At 38.6% G+C, this 27077-nt stretch overlaps 1 long non-coding RNA gene across 2 annotated transcripts in view; it reads left to right on the top strand.

Moving 5' to 3' along the window:
- The window catches only part of LOC110597105 (uncharacterized), an 87370-nt gene that overhangs the window by 23285 nt on the left and 37008 nt on the right, over window positions 1–27077 (top strand). The window contains exons 4-6 of one of the 2 annotated variants that reach the window (XR_005731494.2): window positions 1229–1286; window positions 5513–5610; window positions 5702–5758. This is a non-coding gene — a long non-coding RNA (uncharacterized LOC110597105). The remainder of the gene's footprint in view (window positions 1–1228; window positions 1287–5512; window positions 5611–5701; window positions 5759–27077) is intronic. The other variant, XR_013431224.1, reaches the window with a different exon arrangement.

The following is a 27077-nucleotide window of genomic DNA, read 5'->3' as shown; positions in this document are numbered from 1 at the left end:
ATGCCATCCCTTCTCTCTCCCTCAAAAACCCACCAAAACTAAAGACAGAGACAGGGAGTGTAGTTTCCATGCAGTTGGTTTATTTTGGGAAATGGTCTCAAAACAGGAATGAGGTCCTGCCAGAGCAGAAGGAAAAGAGGAAAAATCTTACAAGTGTTCTTCAAGCTGATCTCTAGGTTGGGCAATGGGAGCTGTGTTCCTTGGAGACATTATGAGGACCCTGAGAAATGAATCCCAATCAGCTTTAGCCCCAGTGAGCAAAGGTTGCCCATGGGCATCAACTCCCTCAGACTTGTAGGCACCCTGCACAGAGATGACAAGAAGCCCTGGACTTCTTTTTTGTTTGTTCCTTCCTTGGTTTCATGAAATACACTCCTATTTTAAACATCTATGTTACAGTCACTAGGAAATGTTTAAAGATAAGAGATTCATTCTTTGCCATTCAATAGGGATGAGCCAACACAGGGATGGAGAAATGGAGAGGGTGTGGAAGAGGTGAATAACGACACAGGTGGCCACAGATCCAACCTTTGTACCTACATGAGCCCTAATTTTCCACCCTTAATTACTTTTCACTCTTCCTGTTGAGGAAGAGGAAGATGAGTGTCAAAGTGGTTCAGCGACATCCCTGTCTATTGCCTGATAGTGATGAACAAGTCCTTCCTTCTCTGATGGAGGCTGCCTCCACATCTGTCATTATTCCCCTTCACACATCAAAATCTGCCAGGGCCTGCTGAGGGTTCCTGGAATGCTTCAGTTCTAGCACAAGTCTCTCAGGGGTGCTTGCAAATTTTAGGGAGCCCAGGTCCCTGTGAAATGGGAAATATGTCAAACAGTGGTACCCATTTAGCACCCGGCACCTCAATCGAAGTGTTTGTGAATTCCAGGAGCTCAGAGGTTGTTCCATCTCCCTCCAGAAACTCCAGAAATAGGCCAGAGTTCCTTTGGCAGCCGGAAGGGCTGCCAGAGTCAAGAAGCCAAAGAATGGCTTATAATAGAATGTACATGTCCTCAAGACCTATTTATTTATTTTTCTGAAATTTAAATTTAATTGGGCATCTTGTCTTTATATGGCAGACTTACAACTGAATAATAGCTTTCCCCCCAAAATATCACCACCAATGGGGAAATAGAGGAGTGATAGTGTGGTTTTGGTTGCAGGAGAAAAAAAAATGAGTACTCTACCATTTTGGATATGAGGGGAACCATGTTTTTTTTTCTTTTCCAGGTGGATGTGATTCTCTTTGGGCAGTACAGGCCACATGACTTGATGACACCCAGAAATAGTGAGTACCATGTATTCTGGAGACAGCTATTCCCTGATGATATAAGTTCCTCGAACACATCCTACTCCTCATCAGCTTTATCTTTGTGATGGAGAAAAATTGTATCTTATCAAGGATTAGACTCAAAAGATATTTCAACCACTTCACATTCATTAGGATATATATTATCAAAAGGAATGAAGATAACAAGAGCTGTAAGGCCATGGAGATACTGGAAGATTGGAACTTCGCTGCTGTAAGAGGGGCCCTTTTCATATAACAGGGTACACTTTAGGCTCTCAATAGACATCCTGATGATTTACCACTGGTGGTACATTTAAAACTTTATATATATATAAAATATGTATATATATGTAAATATATAAATATATTTTTTTCTTCCTATTTTCTCTCTTCCTCTCTCCAATCTCAGGAAAACCAAGATTAACATTCTTTCAGTGCTAGATCAATTTGTCTTGTTTCTGCTCAGTAAAGAAACTCTGGGCCTGGAAACAGGAAGCAATGGCTCTTTCAAGGATGAAAGTCGAACATTAATTAGACTTACTGAAAATGATACCTGGTTAACAGCCCTTATATCCCCCCTTTTAAAGCTTTCTGTTCCTCTGGTAGCTAGAATGGGAGCCTCCGTTATGTAAGTCTTTGCCTTTCTCCTTGGCTAGCAAAGCAATAAAACTCCCCTCCTCCTTTTCTCAAAACATTGTCCTTGTTATTGGACTGGCACTAGGGCCAAGGAGCAAACTTTTAGTATCGGTGGTGGAAATGTGAAATGGTTGCAGTCAGTGGAGGGAAATATTTGTTGGTACCTTAAAAGTTAAAGACAGAATTACTATGTGATCCAGAAATTCTAGTTTTGGGTGTATGTTCAAAAGAATTGAAAGGAGGAGTCCAAACATATATTTGCGCACCAATGTTCAAAACAGTAATGACAACAGTCAGAAGGGGGAAAACGACCCAAAATATATTAACAAAATGGTGGATACAATATGTGGTGTACACAGAAAATGGAATTTTATTCAGCCTCTGACACATCTAAAACATGATGAACCTCGAAGATACTGTGCTAAGTGAAATAAACCAGACACAAAATGGCAGACATTGCATGATTTCACTTATACGAGGCATCTACAATGGCTAAGCTCATAGAGACAGAAAGTAAAATGGAGGTTGTTAACAGGCTAGGGGAGGGGGACAATGAGTTAGTATTTCATCAAGACAAGAGTTTCTTTTTGAGAAAAATAAAAAGATTCTGGAGATGGATGGTGATGATAGCTGCCCAGTATGAAGTCACTTAATGCCACTCAACCGTACACTTAAAATAGTTGAGGTGATACATTTTGTGACATGCATATTTTATATGAAAGTTATTTAAAGTGAAGTTTTAGAAAATTATTTAAAACTAACATTGTCAACTGCCTAATGTTATTTCTGAAAGCCTGCAGAAGGTGTCTCATTAGAGACTTCTAGTGAAGTCGTTTTCCTTCAGTGTTAGACTAGACTGTTGGCCACATTGTGGGCAAAGCACACAGTGTGGCGAGGTCCCCATATTCAAAGGCATAAAGAGACCAAAACCCAAGGAGGCAATGGCAGAGTCCTGCCCTTCATCACACGCAGGCAATAGACTCCAGGCAACAGACTTTGAGTAAATACTGTGCTGCATGTCTGCAGTGTTGAAACATTTTCTCCATCTCTTTTCCCCTTCTCCCGATGTATATGGTTAGATTTGTGCAAATAAAATGAATATTTGATGCAATTCAACTGGAAAAACTATTATTTATATGCCTTTTACTATGCATAAGGCTATGGGTACTGTTGTTTTAATTTCTCTACTTGGAATATTTCATTTACTTCATACAATAAACTAAACAAGTAGGTCAATTTGTAAATGCCGCACAGCCTTATAAAGACACATGGGATAATACTTGTGTCCATCCTTTAACCGTGAAAGATTTGACTGAGGACCCATTTTCTCTTGTAGTAATTGAACTTGGAGAGATAAAGGCAGTGATGGACAGAAAAGAGGTTCTGGTAGAGTTGAGCCTATAGACTCAGGACCATAACTGTTAACGGGGTTTGGATACTTGCACATAGGGTATTATGGTTTGGATACGAGGTGACCCCCAGGCTTCTGTGTTAATGCACAAATATTTGGAGGTAAAGAGATTGGATGGTGAGAACTGTGACCTAATTAGTCCATCCTAGTTTGGATGGACTGACTGGGTTGAAACAGTAGGCAGGTGAGATGTGGTTGGAAGTGTTGGGTTCCTGGGGACATGTCCTAGAAGAGTGCTTCTCCTGTGGTCCTTTTCCCCATTCCCTCTCTCTCATCTTCTTCCCTGACATGAGAGGAGCAGTTTTCCTCTAATGGGCCCTTTTCCCATGATATGCTGCTTCAACTTGAGACCAGAGCCATGGTGTTGGCTGTTTATACACTAAGACCTGCAAAACCCTGAGTCCTCAACAGGCTTTTCCTCCACTATATTGTTCTCGTTGGGTATTTTGGTCACAGAGATGCAAAAGCTGAATGAAGCATAGGGGCTGTTGGGTGATAGAGGAGACTGAGAAGCAGAGATGAGTGACACCGTCCCGAGATAAAGAGGAAGCTGCCTCTATCACTGAGAATTCTTAAATTTCCATGAAAACTCTCTGCACTTGTGACCTCTGTGCTCTAAATTGTCCCTTTGTGTACATTCCTTCTTTCTTTGATGTAAGCCAGCTTGAGAGAGTTTCTGTTCTGCTCAGCCTGGAGTAGGGCACAAGCACAGGTCATTGGAACTTCAGTTGCATCCATAAATGTTTCATATGCATTATGAGGAGAAGGGGTTTTGTCTAATGGGAAAAACCAAGAGTCAGGATTTAGGAGATGCACTTTGGTTACAGTAATGCCATTAGCTGGCTGTGTGACCTGGGGCAAAATACCCTTTCTCAGCCTTGGTTTTCTGGTCTATAAAATGAGGGCAATACCGCTTGCCATGTCTATTTCATGGGCGGAAGATATATATAAGTAATATGTTAAAGTGTTTAGAAGATTATGAAGTGATATGTAAATGCGAGTAATCATTATTACATTTGACCAAAATAAAATCGTATTTATGTTATACCCTTTTTATACTAGTAACATTTCTAAAAGCTTGTCTGGCATTTCAGTTCCATTAAAAGTACTCAGAACTATTTTCACAACTGTTCTCCCTGGTTGAAGACCAGCAGGCCACATGTAGTTTTCTAATTTTTGCATCTTTATGCTTTATCTCTTCAACTAGATTTTCAAAGTTACAAAAGACAGGAACTCTGATTTTTTTATATTTTGTTCTTCTTTGGACCAAGCATATTCTTATAAATTTTTGAAAATATGTGTTAAGGGCATATAGGACAGAAAGGAAAGTTGGATGGCTAGTGTTCTAGGCTATTCTTCTATGGTCATGTAAGAGAAATTTAAGATCTTTGTGACTACGGCTCTCCTAGGAAAACAATAGGAAAAAAAAACTGTGGATATTCATACATATTGTGTGCCATGCCTATGGATTTCAAGGATGCTTTTTTTTTTTTTTTTTGCGGGAGCAATGCAAATAACATCACTGTTACTGATTCTTCCAGTTCGGTGAAGCTGTTTTAAAATTCAATGTTCCTGTGTTTGCTAGCATGAATATATTTAGGATACCTGCTCAGTTGAAAAAAATTCCAGAGTATTTCTGGGTAGGAGATGTTCGTCACTTGGTCAAGATTTCAATATTTGGAAAGTTAAGCGTTTATTGTTCTATTGGTCAAACAAATAGAAATTGAATTGCAAAATGATCACAAAATTCCCAGCTGTCCTTTGATAAAAATAGATAACTTGTCCAGGCATGCACTTTCCAGGTATTTAAGCTGTGATCAATTTTATTTATTAGAAACAGCTAATATTTTTCAGAGGGGAAGGGGATGATTCCTACTGACAGTTTTTACCTTCTTGGATTCTGGATTCAAATTGTACTTATTGGCGACTTTACTCTATGTCCCTATAACACCTGTCAAGAATAATGCTGAACCTCAGAAGTCCATATTCTGGAACAGGGTGCCGCAGATTATCCATGGCTCAAATCTGCCTATCACCTGATTTTGCAAATAAAGTTTTATTGGAATGCAACCATACCATTGTGGCCGCTTTTGACTACATGAGCAAAGCTGAAAAGTTACAACAGAGAACGCCTAACCCCCAAAGCCTAAAATATTTGCTCTCTTGTCCTTTACAGAAAATGCTTGCAAATCCCCATAAGAAGCAGCCTGTAAAGTTGAATATTTGTTTTGCATGTAAGGATGAGGGTGAGTCCTCACATGCAAAGTTTATAAGGTCTAGTAGAACTTCTCTATATATTTATTTTTATTTTGTCAGTTGTGACTTTTGACCACTCCTAACTAAGCCTTCTTTTCCACACCTCTAGAGTGAAGAAGCAAATCACATCCATGTCATTGGGTTCCTGTGAAGACGAAAAGTGACGGTAGGTGGTGACATATTTTGTACAGCTTGAACCTGAACTGCTAACCACTATCCTGTATCCACTGAGCAAAAGAAAAAGAAAACATAGAGGAGGGAGAGGCAGATGAGGACTGGGAGAGGGTGAGGATAGGGTCATCTCCTGCAGCTCCAGGGAAGCCAGCTAAACCCAGCCCTCATTCTCCTAGCAGGGGCTTCCCTCCCCCGCCCAGAGCCACACCACCACCGAAAGGCCAGAGACTCTGTTTGCTAGTTACTCACTTGACCCAGAGAAGCAAGCGCCCCTCTAATTTCAATCTCTGCTTTCTATCGCTAAGATAAACCAGTAATGATTCGCCAATGAGATGCAATTACACCACCCACGGAGGTCAATACTCCATCAGTGGTCCCGTTCCGAGCACGGCTTTGATCAGTTGGTCAAAAATTTCCTTTCTTTCGATGCTTTGTTAAATCATGATCGATGGAGAGGTGTAAGGGGTTAAGATTGGATGTGATTTTGTTTTTGATTTAACTTTGGAACAGCCCTTCAAACTGGGGCCATGTGTGTCCGAGTCTCCCTGGAGAAGTTCCCAGCCACCCAGAGACCAGACAGTTAGGACTTTTTCATATTCCTATGGCCACCTCCCTCCTTCTTTTCCAAATAGAGGTCAGATGCTGGAGAACAGCAAATAATGTAGACTCTTCTGACTGTCTTCAGGGACGATAAGGAAGTCCACAGCAAAACAGAATATGTTTTTTTTCATTAAATATTTTTAGATCTTTCTTAGTCTTTCTTGGTCTCCTTTTCTCTATTTTTCTCCACCCCCCCCACCCCCCATCTCAGACTTTCTCCTCTAAATTAGAACAGCTTGTTCTTCCTCATTTTAGAAATCTCACTCAAAGTAATGAAGCCCTTGTAGATAACCCAAGAAGACTATTGACTGTTTCTTAAACACTCTCCTCGGGAGCCTGATCACCACATGAGGATCGGATGCTGATTTACAGGACTAGAGCAATATTAGGCAGAGAATAAATCCAAATGAAAAATCCAACCTTCCTCTGAAACGTTGACAGTTCATTAGATCTTGGTGTTCATCTGGGTCATAATCAAAGTAGAATACCTGATTTTTTTTTTTTGAGGGGTGGAGCGGTGGGGGTCTTTTATCTTTCTTGCTATAATTAAATTTATCTGAAACTTTAATTTAAGCTTAGGTCAAAGGTAGAATTTTCATCTTGGTTTTGATATGGAGTCACATTTACTTAAGATTTACAATAGAGGCTTGTGACTGGTGGCAAGGTTAGGATTTCATTACTTTGTGTTTAAAATTTAAATCTTTAATCTTCCTGGATTTTACTTTTATAATATGACAAAATGCTTCAAATTTAACAAATACATAGTTATTTTTTTCCCCAGAAATTCTTCTTATAGGAATCTGTAATCTGAAATAATAGCCCATGGACTTTTTATAAGATATTTACCACATTTTTTTGCTTGGGGGTGGGGGGGTTGTCCAGGCTAATCAGGACAAAACCAAAACAAGTGGCTGTCCATCAATAAGGGAAAGATTGAAAAAAGTTTGTATAATTCCATTATGGAATATTAAATGTTTCCTAAAAGGGATAAATTAAACTTCAATTTGCTGACCAACAAACTCTAGATAGGGCAAAGGGGAGGCAGGGGATGGGTGGGGGCATGGGGACAGGAAAACAGTGGAATGAGTTGGATATCATTACTCTAAGTACGTGTATGAAGACACGAACAGTGTGACTATGTTGTGTACAAGAGATATGAAAAATTGTGCTATATATGTGTAAATTGGAATGAAATGCATTCTTCTGTCATACATAACAAATTAGAATAAATTTTAAAAAATCTAAAAAAAAACACTGTATCATCATGAGAAAGGCACCAAGTGAGAATAACAATCCTAAATCACTCATATTGTTTATGTATTTTTAATGTAGAGAGACTTCAGTAAGAAAAAAAAAACAGAATATGATTACATATGACAAAATTTTTTTTTAAGAATAAAACAAATAAATGAGTAGAAGTATTTCCATCCTCATAAAACTTAGCACCAAGTTCTTCAGGAGCCACACATGCAAACAGAGGTATCCTGGGTGGTGTCCTTTGTACCATCAGCCTCTGGGAGAACTGGGATAATCCAGGGAGGAAGCAGGGTCTATGTCAGACTTGGTGGCAGGAGAATCCTCGAGCTATTTGTTCTGGATTATGGTGATTTGACTTGGTTTTCCTGAGATGGTGTCCCACCTGCACCCACTTCCTTGATGGCTCACCCATCATTTTGCCCTCAGAGGGTTCAGATGTCTCCAATCATAGTTTTATAGCAAAATTTTAACCTATCTCCTATTAATTTGAATTAATTGTATACATTTTGTGGATTAAAAAAGAATTAGATTTGTAGACTGTAGGATCCAGGTTTGAGTTGAACCTCCTGAAATCATCTTTGTAACCTCAAATAAATGCCTACTAGTTTAAGATTCCTCTGTCACCAAGTGGGGACAGGACCGTGTCTTCAGTATATCTCTCTCAGGAGAGTAGGAGGTATTTTGGAGTTGGGTGATAAAAATACTTCATATTATCTGCAAGTTCAAAATGCTATAAATGATCTCACTTCTATTTGATTATCTTCTTTTTGGGAAAGAAATAATTTACATTCTTCTTTTGTGAGGTTCTGGCAGGAAATCACGTTTGCCTTTTGGTCTTTTTGCCTCTGGTGTGTGAGTGGCCAAGGGCAGACAGAGTTCAGGATGGCTGGTGTCAGGGAACACTCCACAGACCCAGAGAAAAGAATTTTCAGGCTTCTGCCTAGTGGGTGAGAAGTCAGTATTCCCAGGGTCTCCTCTATTATGACAGTCAACTAGCCTTTGACAAAACCAGCCACTAACTCATCAGTTCTGGTCAATAACAGGAAAATAATCTATTTTTGTATTACTTTCTGTTCTTCACGTGGATGTCAATCTGGTATTTTCTCTTTTTTCCCATTTTTGGTTACAAAATCACCCCCTCTTTATAGAGTCATTGCATTAATAAAACATGAAGGGAATGCCCTTCATGTTTTGGTGGGCAGCATCAAGAGCACAAACCTGTCACCACAACAATATGAGGTGTCTCCCAAACGCTCTAATGTTAGACAATGCAAGAAAGTTTAGAGGTGACATGATTGGGTTATGAGATTGTTAATCTAATCAGTACAGAACTGCTGATAGGGATTGATGGGGTGGTCACTGTTAGTAGGTAAGTTGTGGCTAGAGAAGATGGGTCATCCGGGATGTGCCTTTGGGGTATGTGTTTTGTCTTTGGTAAGCAGAAAGTTCCCTCTCCCTCTCCCTCTCCCTCTCCTTCTCCCAATCCCTCTCTCCCTCTCCCTCTCCCTCTCCCTCTCCCTCTCCCTCTCCCTCTCCCTCTCCCTCTCCCCCCCCTTCTCCCTCTCCCTCTCCCTCTCCCTCCTGGTGTCATGTCCTGAGCTGCTTTCTCCCTCAGTTCCTTTCAGTCATAATGTTCTGCCTCATCTTGGGCCCAGAGCAATGGAGCCGCCCATCTATGGACTGAGAACTCAGAATCCATGAGTCCCAAATAAACTTTTCCTCCTTTAAAATTGTTTTTGTCAGATCTTTCGGTCACAGCAGTGAAAAGGCTGACTAAAACAAGGCCCATTATTAGAACATATTAACAACCAACATTAATCTTATTGTCTGCAGGTAACTGATCAGTGTACATATATTCTCTGGTGTAAGGATACCCAACTTGCCCAAGGTCATATTGCCAGTGAGTGATGGAGTCAGGACCTTGCTTGTTATTATTTAATGAGCAACCCAAATTGTTCTAACATAAAGTTAAAGGGCTAATTACCTTGACCAAATTAAAGAGCACATCACGTGGACCCAAGGGACAGCAAGTCACTCCAGTGTCTCTCCTCCTGTAATACAGAGAGACTTCTTTTATCTGGGGTTTCCCAGAGAAGCTTACAGGTAGTCTAGCTGTCAGCCAAACTACTCACTGATGAAACTCTTCTGAAGACATTTCAAAGGAATTAAACACATGCTTTTGGAGAAGCAGCTCTATCTAGCCACTGTCACATTCTGGTACTAGCAATGTCACCACCTCCTCCCTCCCTGCCCCAGCTCTAGGGACTCCTGCTTAGCTCTCATAAGAGGCAATGTTTAAATGTGGCTTTTTGTTCTCTTTTGGGTGCATAAGCTATTAATTAATTTTAGTTGTAAAGAAATGGGAGTTGCCCTGTGTCCTTTGTTCTTGAGATTGGGTGTTCTTTTGTCAGGGAACACGGAGGCCCATTGTTCTAACTCCTCTCTTGTTCACATTGTATTTTTCATGACAGAGCATATTTATTGTCTTCCATCCAGATTTGGGGATCTGTTTGTGGTGGGTTTTTTTTTCTTCATTTTTGGCAGTGGCCCTTCTGTGGGGTTGCAAATGGCTCAGTCAATGGTGTACTTGAACCAGGCTGCTAAAAATGACCAGACCTGTCTCCCTCCTTGTGCATTTCAGGAGGCTTTTCCAGTGCAGGTGCTGATGAAGGACAGTGGAGAGTGCTCAGTGCCAGGAGACTAATTTTATCCCCATGGAAAAAAAAAAGAGCCAGGGGATGGATCCCTGGTGTTTACCTAGCACAGAGAATGTGGCATGCATGCATCTATCTTCCATTCAGTCTCCCTTCACAAGTGGTGAGCCCCACTCTTGTAGACTGCAAGTATCATCATCATCGGTGACAGCTTTGCAGGGAGCCTTAACAGCTTGTCAGGAAACTAATCAATGTGGCTTTTTACAAAGGAATCTACTTGATCAATATCACCCAGCAAGCCCAGACCTAACAAACAGATTGCATAAGAGTTTTCAAAATCAATAGACGTTCCATGGAACATAAATTATTGGGGATACTTAATGTATCATAAATGCTTCATGCTGATAGCTCTTTCTCTGGTAGCTATAGTAATATGTTAAAGGTGATAAGAGAGACAGTGCTTAGGCTGCCAGACAGTCTCTAAAACACATTCTCAAAGCGGGGCATATATGTACAATTAGCTTAGAAGCTGTAACTCTGGTTTTAAAGGAAAATTTGTTTGAATATGCTATTTTAATTTTTTTCCCACGCTGCAGATTGTAAACTTTGTTGACATATAGGCTTATTTTGGTGTCTCTGAATGATGGGCATGTGCATGTAGTAGGCATAACAACAAATTCTTGCTGAGTTGATCATCAGTCCCTACATTCCTCCTGGGACTCATGCTAAGAGGTCATCCTGGTCATCTCACCCTCTGACTTTTTCCCTAGGGTTCTTGGAGGAACTGCGATTCTAAATGCTTTACAATTTCCTGGCAAACAGTCTGAAAGTATAGACATTAGAAGATGCTGAAATCCCTAGAAATTAAACTTAAGGTATGCCTATACCAGAAGAAACACATCAGAACTTTACCCATTTGTTTTTCTTGCCAGTGTTATGTCATTGAGAATTGTCTTGCCTCATAATGAATTGCTGCAGACCTGAATGTTTGTGAAACAGCAATTGGGCTGGGCCCAGGGTGGGATTTTCTGCAGCTCTTGCCTGGGGTCAGTCATGTGTCTCCTGTGATTTGGTCCTTCAGCTGTACTGAAGTCCAAGTTGATCTCACCCCATATCAGGGAATGGGTCCTGTTGGCCTCTGAGCCTTTCTCTTCATATGTCCTTTCTTCTTCAGAGAGGTTATCCTGGGATTCCTCATCTCATGGCACTTTATTCCAAGAGGATAAAAATGAAAGTTGCAAGGACTTTTGAGGCCTAGTCTTAAGAGTCACACAATATCAATACCTTTACATTCTGTTGGTCATAGTAAGACATAGGGCCAGTCCAGAGTTGAAGGGTAGGGGAATGGACTCCACTTCTTACTGAAGGAGTTGCAAAGTCATGTTTCAAAGGACCAGAAGACATGATGAAAACAATTACTACACAAAAAACATCTACCACAATTTCCTTCTATCCTGTCCCCCATCACCCACCTAATTCAAGGAGCAATATTTTCTCTGCTCCAAAAGGGGATTTAACAAAAGGAATGGAAGAGTGGAAAGAAGAACAGAGTGAATATTTTCCAGATATTTATGTTTTAGGATTAAGCGTTTGGGGTAAGAGAGAAACAAGGCATAGAAAAGAAGCTGGGATAAAACATTGTGAGATAGTCTCTACACAGAGTAGAAAAACTCCTTGGGTCAGGGTTGGGGGTGGTGTCAAGGAGGATGCAGAGGGGAGAATTCAGAGAACTAAGAGAAGGCTCTGAAACAGGCTTGCAGAGATGGTCATGCTCCAGAGTCGTGGAAGACGCAAAATAAATCCCACAATGTTGAGTATGTGTCAAGATATAGCCTGGGGACTACCCAGCGTAAAAGTATCATAAGTCAAAGGGAAAATGGAGACCCATGTGGAGCAGCAGCCAAAGAGCAGAACAGGGATGATGTCCCAGAAGGTATCTGCATTGACAGAAAATGTAGAGGACTGGAGATCACCCTTTGCATTCTGCTTTCATGTGGCCAACACCTTGAAATACTCCTACCCAATCCCTATAATCTTCCCTGGGGGAGGTTGAAGAGCCAAGTTGTCTAAGACTACACACCCACCTCCATAATGGGACAGGGACTTGATATCGGCATATCTTGGGTAATTCCTCAATCAGATCTCTTGAAGCCATGCCACTGAAGGGTCTTATCCAATGTGATGCCTGTGGGAATCTGGAAAACACACTAGGGAAATCACCTTTGGGAGAGAAATTCTTGGTCTCCTATGTACTAGGAATTCATGGGGGTATTTATTCTTTCCATTGAATCGAAGAAAAGGAAATGCTTCCAGAACCCAAGTATGAATTTCCTTCCCAGACGTTGTTGAAACAGAGAGTGCTTATCTTGTTACCTCTGGACCAGCAGTTCAGTTCCTTGTGTTTTTGTCCAGGTTCACATTCTCAGATTGCACAAATATTTGTTAAGCATGTATTGTGGAGCAGGATGTAACAGTGACCAAAAATAGACTTGGTCCTTCCTTTTTCAGAGGTTAGAAGATCAAGAGAGACCCTCAGTGGAATCCTTCAATAGGTTCTAGGAGATAAGTGTGTGAAGTTTCTAGAACCTCCCAGACACTGGCTTTTCCTGGGACAAATCAAGTCAAACTGATTCATCTCTGGCAAAAATTTTCCACCTAGAGCTAAAATGAAAACAAAATTGATTACCACTACTGACTGTAATTAAACACTCTGCTGTATCCCTAAATCTCATAACATATCTGACAGTCCAGTGTCTCCTGATTGATTCTGTGCAAAGGTCCTCTTGAAAATGACTCAATATAATACATTTATTATCTCCCTTTCATCCTAAAATAAGCACAACTAATCTTGCTCCCTTTGCTAACACTCTTTTCAAACCCTGTTATCTCCTATGTGTGATAAGAGCTGATAAGATAAACTAATGCAATGTGAGGATGGGTAATTATGATTCAATAATGAAAAAATAATAGTAAGTTCAAACTTGGTAGGAAATGAAGGCATGTAGACCATTAATAATAATTTGAGAACATAAACAGAAATGCCATGGAGCTTTGGGAATTTAGTATTAGGGTAATATAAAAATATATTGATATTTTTTATGACTCCTGTTGAACCTCACTCCAAGAATGATGAGAACTTACAATAAGTCACCTACTATTTTCAACTTTCAGAGAAGCCCATCAGTCAGCTGGAAAGGGAGAGGGCTCTGACATTTGTGAATAAGCACATGGCCCATTCTCCTAGATCATTTCTCCTCTAAATGTTCTGAGAGATATTCATATATAATTCTAGGGGCAAAAATCTTTTCTCTGACAATGAACAATCTGTTGTTCTATCCTGCATAAGCCTAGCCAGACTCAAAAATTGGTTACATGTCAGATACAAGCTTGGAGGGCAACTTGAAATTTCTCAGGGATGTAAAATAACCCTTAGATCTCAACCCAAACAAAACAAATAGTTTTTTTGAAAAAAAAATCCATTAATCCATTTGCTTGTTATCAGAAGAGCAGCCTTTGAAAGTTTACAATATTTTGATTTTTCAAATAGTAAGTCAAGAAGAGAAGTCCTTGAAAGCGTAGTTTAAAGATTTATGTATCATTAACTTGGGGGTAGGCACCTGGTTGGAGAGGGGATGCTTTCTGCTGCTGAAATTCTTTGGACTTTTATTTCTATTGGCATTGAAATGCTAAATGCATTTCAAGGGCTAACTCTGTGGTTGGCAAATAAAAGACAAGACACTTATGAGGTTTTAGTTCTCCAAAGAACATTCTTAAGCACCTTAAGGTCTCAACAATATTTGCCTATTTCTAGAATATTAAAGAGCTTGAAAAATTGATAGGCTGAATTATCCTACCTGCATATCACATGAAAAGATTCTGTTGTGAAAACAATCATGCCTGGGTCTGTTGATTAGATGAGTGGCTGGGACTGAAGCTATTGCTGGATGCTTACTGCTGTAGTGGCACATGCAGGTTTCTAACTCCAGATTCACCTCTTTCTGACGGCTTGATCTAAGTCAGATCACTCCCCTGTCTGCTCAACATAAGAACAATAATGATGCTTACCTCTCAGGATTGTTGCCCAGATAAAAATGGCTTCCAATGGCCAAGTGACCTCAGCAAAGTGATAAATAATAGTTTCAGAAAAGCTCATTAAGTTATTAGACAACAAAAAAATAAACATCTCAGCACAATGAATAAAACAATACAAGAACACATGAATTCCTCAATATTTCTTTCATAAAAAGAAACAAATCAAGTAAAAATAAGGACCAAACTGAAATTCTGAAAGTTGAAAAGTACAATGAAGGAAGTGAAAAATAGCAATGGAGAGCATCAGCCCAGGAATAGGAGATTTCTACCATCATTTCTATAGAGAAACATAAGTTTTTGTAACTACTTACATGTCAGAACACCTTAAGAGTTTAGCAGTCCAGCAGAGAAGTACCATTATACTACTGAAGCAAAAATTTCAAGAACAGAATATAAGAAGAACAGTTTAACTTTATCTGTGTTGCTCCTCACTCAAGATAGCACAGGTCAGTGCCAAGAGGGACCCTTTTGGCCTGTAGTTTCTCCCATCGGAAAAAGTGACAGCCTAGTGAGTAATTACCTGGCTTCTCCAGCTATGTAGTACATTGTCCCAAAGGTCCATTATTTGCTTGCCCATACTAGGTGATGGGCATGGCTAAAGGATGGAAAAATTTAGAAGGTGGGAAGAGAGGCAGAGACCCATAGAAATGAGCAATGAGAACTCTACAAAGGGCTGTGGAGCCTACTATTCATATTTTGGACTCTATCTGGAAACATGCCCATGAACCTCTGTGGACATCTTGATTGCTGACTTCAACTGGCTCAACTGGTTCACAGTTATTCCCAAAGTTTGTGAGCACACATAACCAGCCAGCTTGACTCTGAGAGGAGCATGCAAACTGAGTATGTCAGGGCAATGATCTAGGGGAAACAAAAGGGGGACTCTTATTAACTTCTATGGCTGTGCGGGATCAAGAGAAGGCACACAATCGTAACAACTCCCTTACCTCCCCAAAAGGGAACAAGATATATGTTACAGTTTAGTTATGAGGTGTCCCCAAAAGCTCACATGTGAGACAATGCAAGAAGATTCAGTGGAGAAATGATAGAATGAAGTGGTAGGTTTTAGTTAGAGGAAGTGGGAATTGGAGTATGGCTTTGGAGTATATATTTGTGTCTGGAGGATGGAGTCTTGCTCTCTCTGCTTCTGATCATGATGTGAGCTTCTCCCCTCTGTTGCAGTCTCCCCACCATAATGTCGAGCCTCACCTTGAGCCCAGAGGAATGGAGCTAGCCTTCTTTGGACTAAGACCACTGAAACAATGAGCCCTCAAATAGTCTTATAGTCATAGCTATCAAATAGCTGACTAAAACAATATGCAACTGGCACATCCATAGAAAATGACTGAGGGAGTCTCAGAATAACAAGTTGGGTTGTTTAGTAAAGATGTTTCTCTCATAAAGCTAGTTAGTGGAAATGGCAAGAGATGACCAAATGGGAAGATAGAAACACAAGATTTCAAGGAACATGGAAAACAAGGGAAATGATGTCAAAGGAATACAATAACTAGTAACTGGCCCTAAAGAAATGTTTATCTCTAGATCACCTGGCAAAGGATGAAAAATATTTGTTTCAAGGAAGCTCATTAAACTATTAGACAAAAATACACATCTGAGCATAATGAATAAAACAATACAGGAACACATGAATTCCTCAATATTTCTTCCATAAAAAGAAAGAAATTAAATTTTAAAAAAGGACCAAACTGAAATTCTGAAAGTGGAAAAATATAATGAATGAAGTGAAAATGGCAATGAAGAGCATCAACCCAGACCTGATCAAGCAGAAGCATCTGTGAACTCAAAGATAGACTGAAACCATCCAGTCAGAAGAGAAAACAAGAGAATGAAAAGGAATGAAGGAAGACTATGGGATTTATGGGAAACAATCAAGAGAATAAATATGTGTATTACATGAGTTATAAAGGAGGGAAGAGAGAAAGAGAAAGAAAGGAGGTGAAAGCTCATTTAAAGTAACTTTCTCCTTGTGGGGCTAGAAATGAAAATCTTGGTATGGGAAGCTCAAAGTTTCTAAACAAATTTCTAAAACCAAACAGGTCTTCATTGAGATAGATTATAATTGAACTATCAAAAACCAATGACAAAGAATTTTGAAAGTAGCAAGAGAAAACAGGTTCATCCATACATGGAAACCTCTAAAAGACTCTTAAGCAAATTTTTTAGAAAATATAAATAATGGAAAATTATTCAGTCTTGAAAGAGAATGAAATCCTACCATTTGTAATAACAAGGATGAACAATGAACTTGGAGGTTGTTATGTTAAGTGAAATAAGCCAGACACAGAAAGAATATTATTTCATGATCTTACTTATATGTGGAATCTAAAAAATTTAGAAATCATAGGATCAGAGTAAAATGGTGGGTACCAGGGGTTGGGGATAGAGAAAATTAGGACACCCTGGTTGAAGAATAACAGCTTTCAGTTACAAGATGAATAAGTCTTATAGGACTAATGAATGGGTAATTATTGTAAATTATAATGTATGTGTACTTGAAATTTGCCAAGAGTATAAGCTTTTAGTGTGCTCACCCCACCCGCTGACAACACACACACACAGTAACCACACATATAAGGTAACATATTAATTAGCTTGTGATAATCATTTCACAGTGTTTACATATATCAAAACTTGAGTGTGGTGGCTTATGTCTGTAATCTCAGTGTCTGAGGAGGCAGCTTAGTGAGACCCTGTCTCAAAATTACAAATAAAAACGCTTGGATATGTAGCTTGATAGGAAAGCACCCCTGGGTTCTTTCCCACTGAAAAAAAATCTCATTTTACACTTTTATATACATACATCATAAAAGCTACCTATGCTAAGCCCCAGGCCAACATCATTCTAAATGGAGAAATATTAAAAACATTCCCTCTAAAAACAAGACAGGGATGCCCTCTTTCACCACTTCTGTTTAACATAGTTCTTGAAACACTGGCCAGAGCAATTAGACAAATAAAAGAAAGGCATATGGATAGGTAAGAAGAACTCAAATTGGCACTATCTGCAGACAATATGATTCTATACCTAGAAGACCCCAAAAATCCCACCAGAAAACTTCTAGAACTAGTAAATGAATTCAGCAAAGTAGCAAGATACAAAATCAACACCCATAAATCAAAGGCATTTCTGTAACAGTGACAAATCCTCTGAAAGGGAAATGAGGAAAACTACCCCATTTACAATAGCATAAAAAAATAAAATAAAATACTTAGGAATCAACTTAACAAAAGAGGTGAAAGATCCCTACAATTAAAACTACAGAACTCTAAAGAAAGAAATTAAAGAAGACCTCAGAAGATGGAAAGATCTACCTTGTTCTTGGATAGACAGAATTTTTTTTTTTTTTGCAGTTTGGCAAATATTTTTTTGTCTGCCTTTATTCTTCTTTATAATTAAGTTGCTTTTTATTTACAGACAATGTCAAGTAGTACTAAGATATTCAAGGGTTTATTCTGTTAAATAATAAGATATGTATCAGCTACAGAAAAGTGTCCACATGGCCTTGATCAAAAAGAACTAACCTTAAGGTGACAGATTAACTTCCATTTTTATTCATTTTCTATAATTTCTGTTAACTTTCCATTGCTAATACAGTTCATTTATATTATTTTTTTTATTTTTTTATTGGTTGTTCACAACATTACAAAGCTCTTGACATATCACATTTCATACATTAGATTGAAGTGGGTTATGAACTCCCAATATCACCCCAAATGCAGATTGCAGAATCACGTCGGTTATACATCCACAATTTTACATAATGCCCAATTGGTAATTGTTGTATTCTGCTACCTTTCCTATCCCCTACTATCCCCCCTCCCCTCCCTCCCTTCTTCTCTCTCTACCCCATCTACTGTAATTCATTACTCTCCTTGTTTATTTTCCCATTCCCCTCACAACCTCTTATATGTAATTTTGTATAGCAATGAGGGTCTCCCTTCATTTCCATGCAATTTCCCTTTTCTCTGATAGGCAGAATTAATATTGCCAAAATGACCATATCACCAAAGCACCTTACAGATTTAATGCAATTCAAATCAAAATCCCAATGACATTCCTCATACAAATAGAAAAAACAGTCATGAAATTCATCTGGAAAAATAAGAGACCCAGAATAGCAAAAGCAATCCTTAGCAGGAAGAGTGAAGCAGGTGGCATCATTATAGCAGAACTTAAACTATACTACAGAGCAATAGTAACAAAACAGCATGGTATTGGCACCAAAACAGGCTGATAGACCAATGGTACAGAATAGAGGACACAGAGACTAACCCACAAAATTAAAGTTATCTTATATTAGAAAAATGCACCAAAAATGTACATTGGAGAAAAGATATGGTGCTTGGAAAACTGGAAATCCATATGCAACAAAATGAAATTAAACTCCTGTCACCATGCACAAAACTCAATTCAAAGTAAATAAAGGACCTAAGAATTAAACCAGAGACATTGCATCTATTAGAAGGAAAAGTAGGCCCAAATATTCATCATGTTAGATTTGGCCCCAACTTCCTTAATAAGACTCCTATAGAAACACAAGAATTAATATCAAGAATCAATAAATGGGATGGATTCAGACTAAAAAGCTTCTCAGCAAAAGAAACAATCTATGAGGTGAATAGAGAGCCTACATCTTGAGAGCAAATTTTTAACCCCTCACACATCAGATAGAGCACAAATCTCTAGAATATATAAAGAACTAAAAAATCTTAACACCAAAAAACCCCCCAAATTACCCAATCAATAAATGGACCAAGGACATGAACAGACACTTCTCAGAAGAAGATATACAATCAATAAATATATGAAAAAATGTTCAACATCTCTAGCAATTAGAGAAATGCAAGTCAAAACTACTCTAAGATTTCTCTCACTCCAGTCAGAATGAGATCCATTAAGAAATATAAACAATGATAAGTGTTGGTGAGGATGTGGGGGAAAAGGTACACTCATACATTGCTGGTAGGACTGCAAATTGGTGCAGCCAATATGGAAAACAGTATGGAGAATCCTTGGAAAACTGGGAATGGAACCACCATTTGATCCAGCTATCCCACTCCTCGGTCTATACCCAAAGGACTTAAAAACAGCATACTACAGGGACACAGCCACATCAATATTTATAGCAGCACAATGCACAATAGCTAAACTGTGGAACCAACCTAGATGCCCTTCAGTAGATGAATGGAAAAGAAATTGTGGTATATATGCACAATGGAATATTACTCAGCAATAAAAGAGGTTAAAATCTTGGCATTTGCAGGTAAATGGATGGAGTTGGAGAAGATAATGCTCAGTGAAATTAGCCAATCCGTCCTCTCAAAAAAAAAAAAAAAAGCCAAATGATTTTTTGGATTTAAGGATGCTGGGGGGTGGGGATGGGAGAGTTAAATGAACTATAGATGAGGCAAAGGGGAAAAAGGGAGGGAGGGTTAGGGCGGGGGATAGTGGTAGAAAAGATGGTGGAATGTGATTGTCCTCACTACCCTAAGCATATGTATGAAGATATGAAGGATGTGAGTCTACTTTGTGTACAATCAGAGATATGAACACTTGTGTTCTATATGTGTAATATGAATTGTGATGCATTCTGTTGTCATATATAACAAATTAAAATTAAGAAAAATTCAAAAAGAATAAAACCTGATTTAAGACCAGGCAAAGACCCAAATAGATGTTTTTCCAGAGATGTTCAAGTGGCTAATGAACACATGAAAAGAGACTCAGCATTGTCAGCCAGCAAGAGAGTGCTGAGCTAAATGACAAAGACATTATTTCTCTCCCACGGGAATGACTGTAAAAAGACAGGTAATAGCAACCATTGAGGAGGTTGTGGAGAAGTTGGAACTCATACACATCACAGGTGGAAATGGTGAAGCCCCTCTGCCAGTTATTTAAAAAGTTAAACATAGAGTTAGCACATGACCTGGCCATCCCACTCCCAGGTGTGTACCCAAGGAAAACAAAAACATGTCCACACAAAGACTTGTCCACCAACATTCATAGCATCATTATTTATATTGACCCAAACATGAAAACATCCCAGATCCATGCATCAACTGATGAATATCTGAGCAACATGTGTTCTGTTCACATAATGGAATATTATTCAGCCAAAGGAAAGAAGTAAGGAAGTACTAATAATGCTACAATATGAATGAGCCTTGGAAACATTGTGCTAAGTGATACAGACTGTCACAAAAGAACCACATATTGTCCAATTATATATGTATATGAAACATCCAGAATAGGGGCATATTTGTAGAGGAGATCAGTGGTGCCTAGGTTTGGGGAATTAGAAAGTAATGGGGAGTGACTGTTGTTCATGGATATAAAGTTTCACTTGGATGATGAAAATGTCCTCAAATTGTGATGATGGCCACAGGTTTCTGAGTATGCTAAACCCTCTGAACTATATGCTTTAAATGGATGAGCTGTATGGTTTGTGAGTTGTATCTCACTAAAACTGTTCTGTAAAGAAATGACTTACAGCACTTAGCTGGTGTGGTACTCACAGTGACTACCTAATGAATACTGTATATTAGTGATGCTCTGTGGGCTTCCTTCTTCCATTAAGAGGCTCAGTCTGTAGTTTAGGGATCTTTTTCCCTATGGTGCGTGGTGGTGGTGGGAGAGGGGATATGTGGGTAGAATTTCAGTGAGGAGGGAGTCGCTCTTTGCCATGGAAGCGGGCCAGCAGCACGGCACTGGAACCCGCCACACATGGAGATTGAGCATGGCGGCTGTCTGGCAACGTGGAGACACAGGGTTACTGATCCTTCAGGGCTGGAGTGTGCCAGACTGCAACCAGTGACAGCGCAGAACAAGGGCCAGGTACTGAGTTCTGGACATAGCGTAGGAACAGCCCAGCTCCCTCCACTTCACCGGAAACCCTGGCACTGGAAAAGGGTGGTTGCCATCTTGGAAAATCTCTCTCAACAACTTTTGGCGGGTGTGGCGTCTGAACAGGTGTGTGGTTCTCAACTCCCCTCCCCCAGATGTGATGACTTGGTGACTACCCAACACAGAGATAGCGCTCCGTTGATCAGGAGTACAGGGTGGCAAGGGCACCACATACCCAGAGTGAACCAACCTAGGGCTGAGGACAAGAGATACTTCACTTGGGGCCTGGTGGGCAGGAGAGAGGAGGGGGTGGATAGAGACCAGGAGCAACCCAAAGAGATTAGGATTGGAGAGGCACCAGGCAGGTAAGGGAGAGCTGCCTCACATGGATTGCTTTCCTCACCCTGAGGGCAGAGACTCAACCTGGAATGCACAACACCACCTACTGGAAGAGAGGAAAACAGAATTCTAAGAGTGCTTTTCTTCTTTTTCCTTCTTTCTTTTTATCTTTTTCTTTTTTCTTTCTTTTTCTTTTCATTCCTTTCCCTCAATCTCTTTATTCCCCTTTTTTCTTCTTCTTTTTAAATTTTTCTTCCTCCTTCTCTTCCTCTCTCTTCTTCTTCTTTTTAAATTTTTCTTCCTCCTTCTCTTACTATTTCTACTGTGTGCAATTTACTAAATGCAAATAGGTGTTTGTTTCTATGCTTTATATTGTCCTCCCATGTATTGTCTACCCTAAAATGCCTCCTGTCTATTCTCCTGCTAATAATCCCCTTCATTAGAGATCTCCTCCAAACTTGCTAAGATATATTAACCCCCTACCCTCACATCTTTTCCCCTTAACATAACATCCTATGCCCGACCCTCAGTTCTCTATATGCCACCAGAAACTGAATATATTTTATGAAACTAATGACTATATTTAAAATTATGTTTGAATCCAACATCTCTACACATAGAGAATAACTATCAATGTATTAATAACAAAAGCTTGCCAAAGATGATGTATTGTTGATATTGGGAACTGTTAACATTTTCTTTCCCCACAAAGGAGAGATCTCAGAACTATACAAGAGAAATATAAATATATAGGGGAAAAACAATAACACAACAGTCACACAGAGCTGGAAAGAAACGTAAGCAACATGAAAAGACAAGGAAAGAAAGGACCACAAACAATGCAGGACAATACAACATTGGAGGAGATAACAGCTACAGCAGAAAGAATGTCAGATAAAGATTTCAGGATTTACATGGTTCAGATGATCTGGAGTCTCAGGGAAGACTTTAGACAACAAATGCAGACAATGAAAGATCACTTTGACAATGAATTACATAAACAAATCCAAGAAGCAAAAGATCAATTCTACGGGGAGATAGAAGTTATACAAAACAAACAAACAAACAAAAACCCAAAAAACAAACAACAAACACAAACAAACAGTAACCCTAGAAATGAAAGAAATGAAAAACCAAATTAAAAACTCAAATGAGAGTATCACCAGGAGAGTAGAACACTTAGAAGACAGGACATCAGACAATAAAGACAAAGTATATCATCTCAAAAAGAACACAGACAGCACCAGAAGACTGATAAGAAACCATGAACAGAACATCCAAGAAATATAGGATAGCAAAAAGAGACCAAATTTAAGAGTTATCGGGATAGAAGAAGGTATAAAGGCCCAAACCAAAGGAATGATCAATTTGTTCAATGAAATAATATTAGAAAACTTTCCAGACATGAAGAATAAAACAGAAATCCAAATCCTAGAAGCCTACAGGATGCTGAGTGTGCAAAATCACAAGAGATCCACACCAAGACACATTATAATGAAAATGCCCAACATACAGAACAAGGAGAGAATATTAAAAGTCACAAGAGAAAGGAAACAGATTACATTTAGGGGTAAACCAATTAGGTTAACGGCTGATCTTTCAACACAGACTCTAAAAGCTAGAACATCTGGAACAACATATTTCAAACACTGAAAGATAATGGGTTCCAACCAAGAATCTTGTAGACAGCAAAATTAAGCTTCAGGTTTGAAGATGAAATAAAAACCTTCCATGATAAACAAAAGTGAAAAGAATTTGCAGATAGAAAACCAGTACTTCAAAACATCCTTGGCAAAACATTACATGAAGAGGAAATGAAAAATAACAATGAAAACCTACATTGGGAGGTAGTATACTAAAGGAAAAACTAATCAAAGAGAAAAAACAAATCAAGTTAAATAAAAAATAAACAAATATGTCTAGAAATACAAACCATATCTCATAGTAACCCTAAATATTAATGGCTTAAACTCACCAATCAAAAGACATAGGCTAATAGAGTGTATTAAAAAAAAGAGATCCAACAATATGCTGTCTACAGGAGACTCATTTGATAGGAAAAGACATACATAGACTGAAGGTGAAAGGTTGGGAAAAATCATACCACTCACATGGACCTTGGAAGTAAGCAGGGGTGTCCATACTCATATCAAAAAAAGTAGATTCAAGCCAAAGTTAATCAAAAGGTATGAAGAAGGACACTACATACTGCTCAAGGGAACCATACACCAACAAGATATAACAATCATTAATATATATGCCCCAAACAATGGTGCAACTATGTTCATCAAACAAACCATTCTCAAGCTCAAGAGTCAAATAGACCACAACACAATAATCATGGGTGATTTTAACACACTTCTCTCACCCTGGACAGATCTTCCAAACAAAAATTGAATAAACAAACTGTAGAACTCAATAACACATTTAATAACTTAGATTTAATTGTCATATACAGAATATATTAACCAACATCAAGTGGATACACTTTTTTCTCAGCAGCACATGGATCCTTCTCAAAAACAGACCATATATTATGCTACAGGCCATCTTTTACCAAATACAAAGGAGTAGAGATACTACCATGCATTTTATCCGATCATAATGGAATGAAATTGGAAATCAACAATAAAATAAGGAATAAAAATTCCTACATCCCATGGAGAATAAACAATATGCTACTGAATGAACAACAGGTTATAGAAGACATCAAGGAGAAAATTTAAAAATTCTTAGAGGTAAATGAAAACACAGACACAACATATTAAAATCTCTGGGACACTATGAAAGCAGTACTAAGAGGAAAATTCATTGCATGGAGTTCATTCCTTAAAAGAAGAAAAAGCCAACAAATAAATGACCTCACACTCAGCTCAAATCCCTAGAAAAAGAAGAACAAATCAGCAGCAAAATCATAGAAGGCAAGAAATAATTAAAATTAGAACTGAAATTAATGAAATTGAAACAAAAGAAACAATTGAAAAAACTGACAAAACTAAAAGTTGGTTCTTTGAAAAAATAAATAAAATTGGCATATCCTTAGCCATGCCAACAAAGAGAAGAAGAGGGAGAATCCAAATTGCTAGCATATGGGATGAAAAAGGCAATATCACAACAGACACTACAGAAATACAGAAGATAATTAGAAATTATTTTGAAACCTTATACTCTAATAAAATAGAAAAAAGATAGTGAAGGCATCGATAAATTCCTAAAGTCATATGACCTGCCCAGATTGAGTCAGGAAGATATACACAACTTAAACAGACCAATATCAAGTGAGAAAATAGAAGAAGCCATCAAAAGATTACCAACCAAAAAAAGCCCAGGACCGGATGGATATACAGCCAAGTTTTACAAGACCTTTAAAGAAGAACTAATACCAATATTCTTCAATCTATTTCAGGAAATATAAAAAGAGAGTACTTCCAAATTCATTCTCTGAGGCCAATATCACCCTGATTCCAAAACCAGACAAAGACACCTCAAAGAAAGAAATCTTCAGACCAATACCTCTAATGAATATAGATACAAAAATCCTCAATAAAATTTTGGCAAATCAAATACAAAAACATATCAAAAAGATTGCACACCATGATCAAGTGGGATTCATCCCAGGGATGCAAGGTTGGTTCAACATATGGAAATCAATAAATATGATTCACCACATCAATAGACTTAAAGATAAGAACCATATGATCATCTCAATAGATGCAGATAAAAGCATTTGACAAAATACAGCACCCCTTTATATTCAAAACACTAGAAAAACTGGGGATAACAGGAACTTACCTCAACATTGTAAAGGCTATCTACACTAAGCCTCAGGCCAACATCATTCTAAACGGAGAAAAACTGAAGGCATTCCCTCTAAAATCTGGAACAAGACAGGGATGCCCTCTCTCACCACTTCTATTCAACATAGTTCTTAAAACACTGGCCAGAGCAATTAGATAGATGAAAGAAATTAAAGGAATGACTATAGGAAAAGAAGAACTTAAACGAGCACTATTTGCTGATGATATGATTCTATACCTAGAAGACCCAAAAAAACTCCACCAGGAAACTTCTAGAACTAGTAAATGAATTCAGCAAAGTGGCAGGATATAAAATCAACACCCATAAATCAAAGGCATTTCTGTATATCAGTGACAAATCCTCTGAAAAAGAAATGAGGAAAACTACCCCATTTACAATATCCTCAAAAAAAAAAAATACTTGGGAATCAACTTAACAAAAGAGGTGAAAGATCTATGCATTGAAATCTACAGAACCCTAAAGAGAGAAATAGAATAAGACCTTATAAGATGGAAAGATCTACCTTGCTCATGGATGGACAGAATTAATAGTATTAAAATGACCATACTACCAAAAGCACTATACAGGTTCAGTGCAATTCAAATCAAAATCCCAAAGTCATTCCTCATAGAAATATAAATAGCAGTCATGAAATGCATCTGGAAAAATAAGAGACCCAGAATAGCTAAAGCAATTCTAAGCAGGAAGAGTGAAACAGGTGGTATCACTATACCTTAAACTATACTACAGAGCAATAGTAACAAAAACAGCATGGTACTGGCACCAAAACAGGCTGATAGACCAATGGTACAGAATAGAGGACACAGAGACTAACCCACAAAATTACAATTATCTTATATTAGACAAAGGTGCTAAAACCATGCAATGGAGAAGGGATAGGATCTTCAACAAATGGTGCTGGGAAAACTGGAAATCCATATGCAACAAAATGAAATTGAATCCTTATCTCTCACCATGCACAAAAGTTAACTCAAAATGGATTAAGGATACAGGGATTAAACCAGAGACTCTGTGTCTAATAGAAGAAAAAGTAGTTCCTAATCTCCATCATGTGGGGCTAGGCTCCAAATTCCTTAATAAGACATCTATAGCACAAGAATTAAAACCAAGAATCAACAAATGGGATGGATTCAAACTAAAAAGCTTTTTCTTGGCAAAAGGAATAATCTGCAAGGTGAACAGGGAGCCTACATCCTGGGAACAAATTTTTACCCCCTCACACATCAGATAGAGCTCTAATCTCTAGGATATATAAAGAGCTCAACAAGATAAGCACCAAACAAACAAATAATCCAATCAATAAATGGGCCAAGCACCTGAACAGAGACTTCTCAGAAGAGGATATACAATTAATCAACAAATATATGAAAAAATGCTCATCATCTCTAGCAATCAGAGAAATGCAAATCAAAACTACTCTAAGATACCATCTCACTCCAGTAAGAATGGCAGCTATTATGAAGACAAACAACAATAAGTGCTGGTGAGGATGCAGGGGAGGGGGGGACAGTACACTCATACACTGCTAGTGGGACTGCAAATTAGTGCAGCCAATTTGAAAAGCAATATGGAGATTCCTTGGAAAGCTTGGAATGGAACCACCATTTGACCCAGCTATTTCTCTTCTCGAACTATACCCAAAGGACCTAAAAACAGCATACTACAGGGACACAGCCACATCAATG

Source organism: Ictidomys tridecemlineatus, chromosome 15 (assembly GCF_052094955.1).
Source record: "Ictidomys tridecemlineatus isolate mIctTri1 chromosome 15, mIctTri1.hap1, whole genome shotgun sequence".
Taxonomy (NCBI): Eukaryota; Metazoa; Chordata; class Mammalia; order Rodentia; family Sciuridae; genus Ictidomys; species Ictidomys tridecemlineatus.
This window is presented reverse-complemented; position numbering and strand designations above follow the sequence as displayed.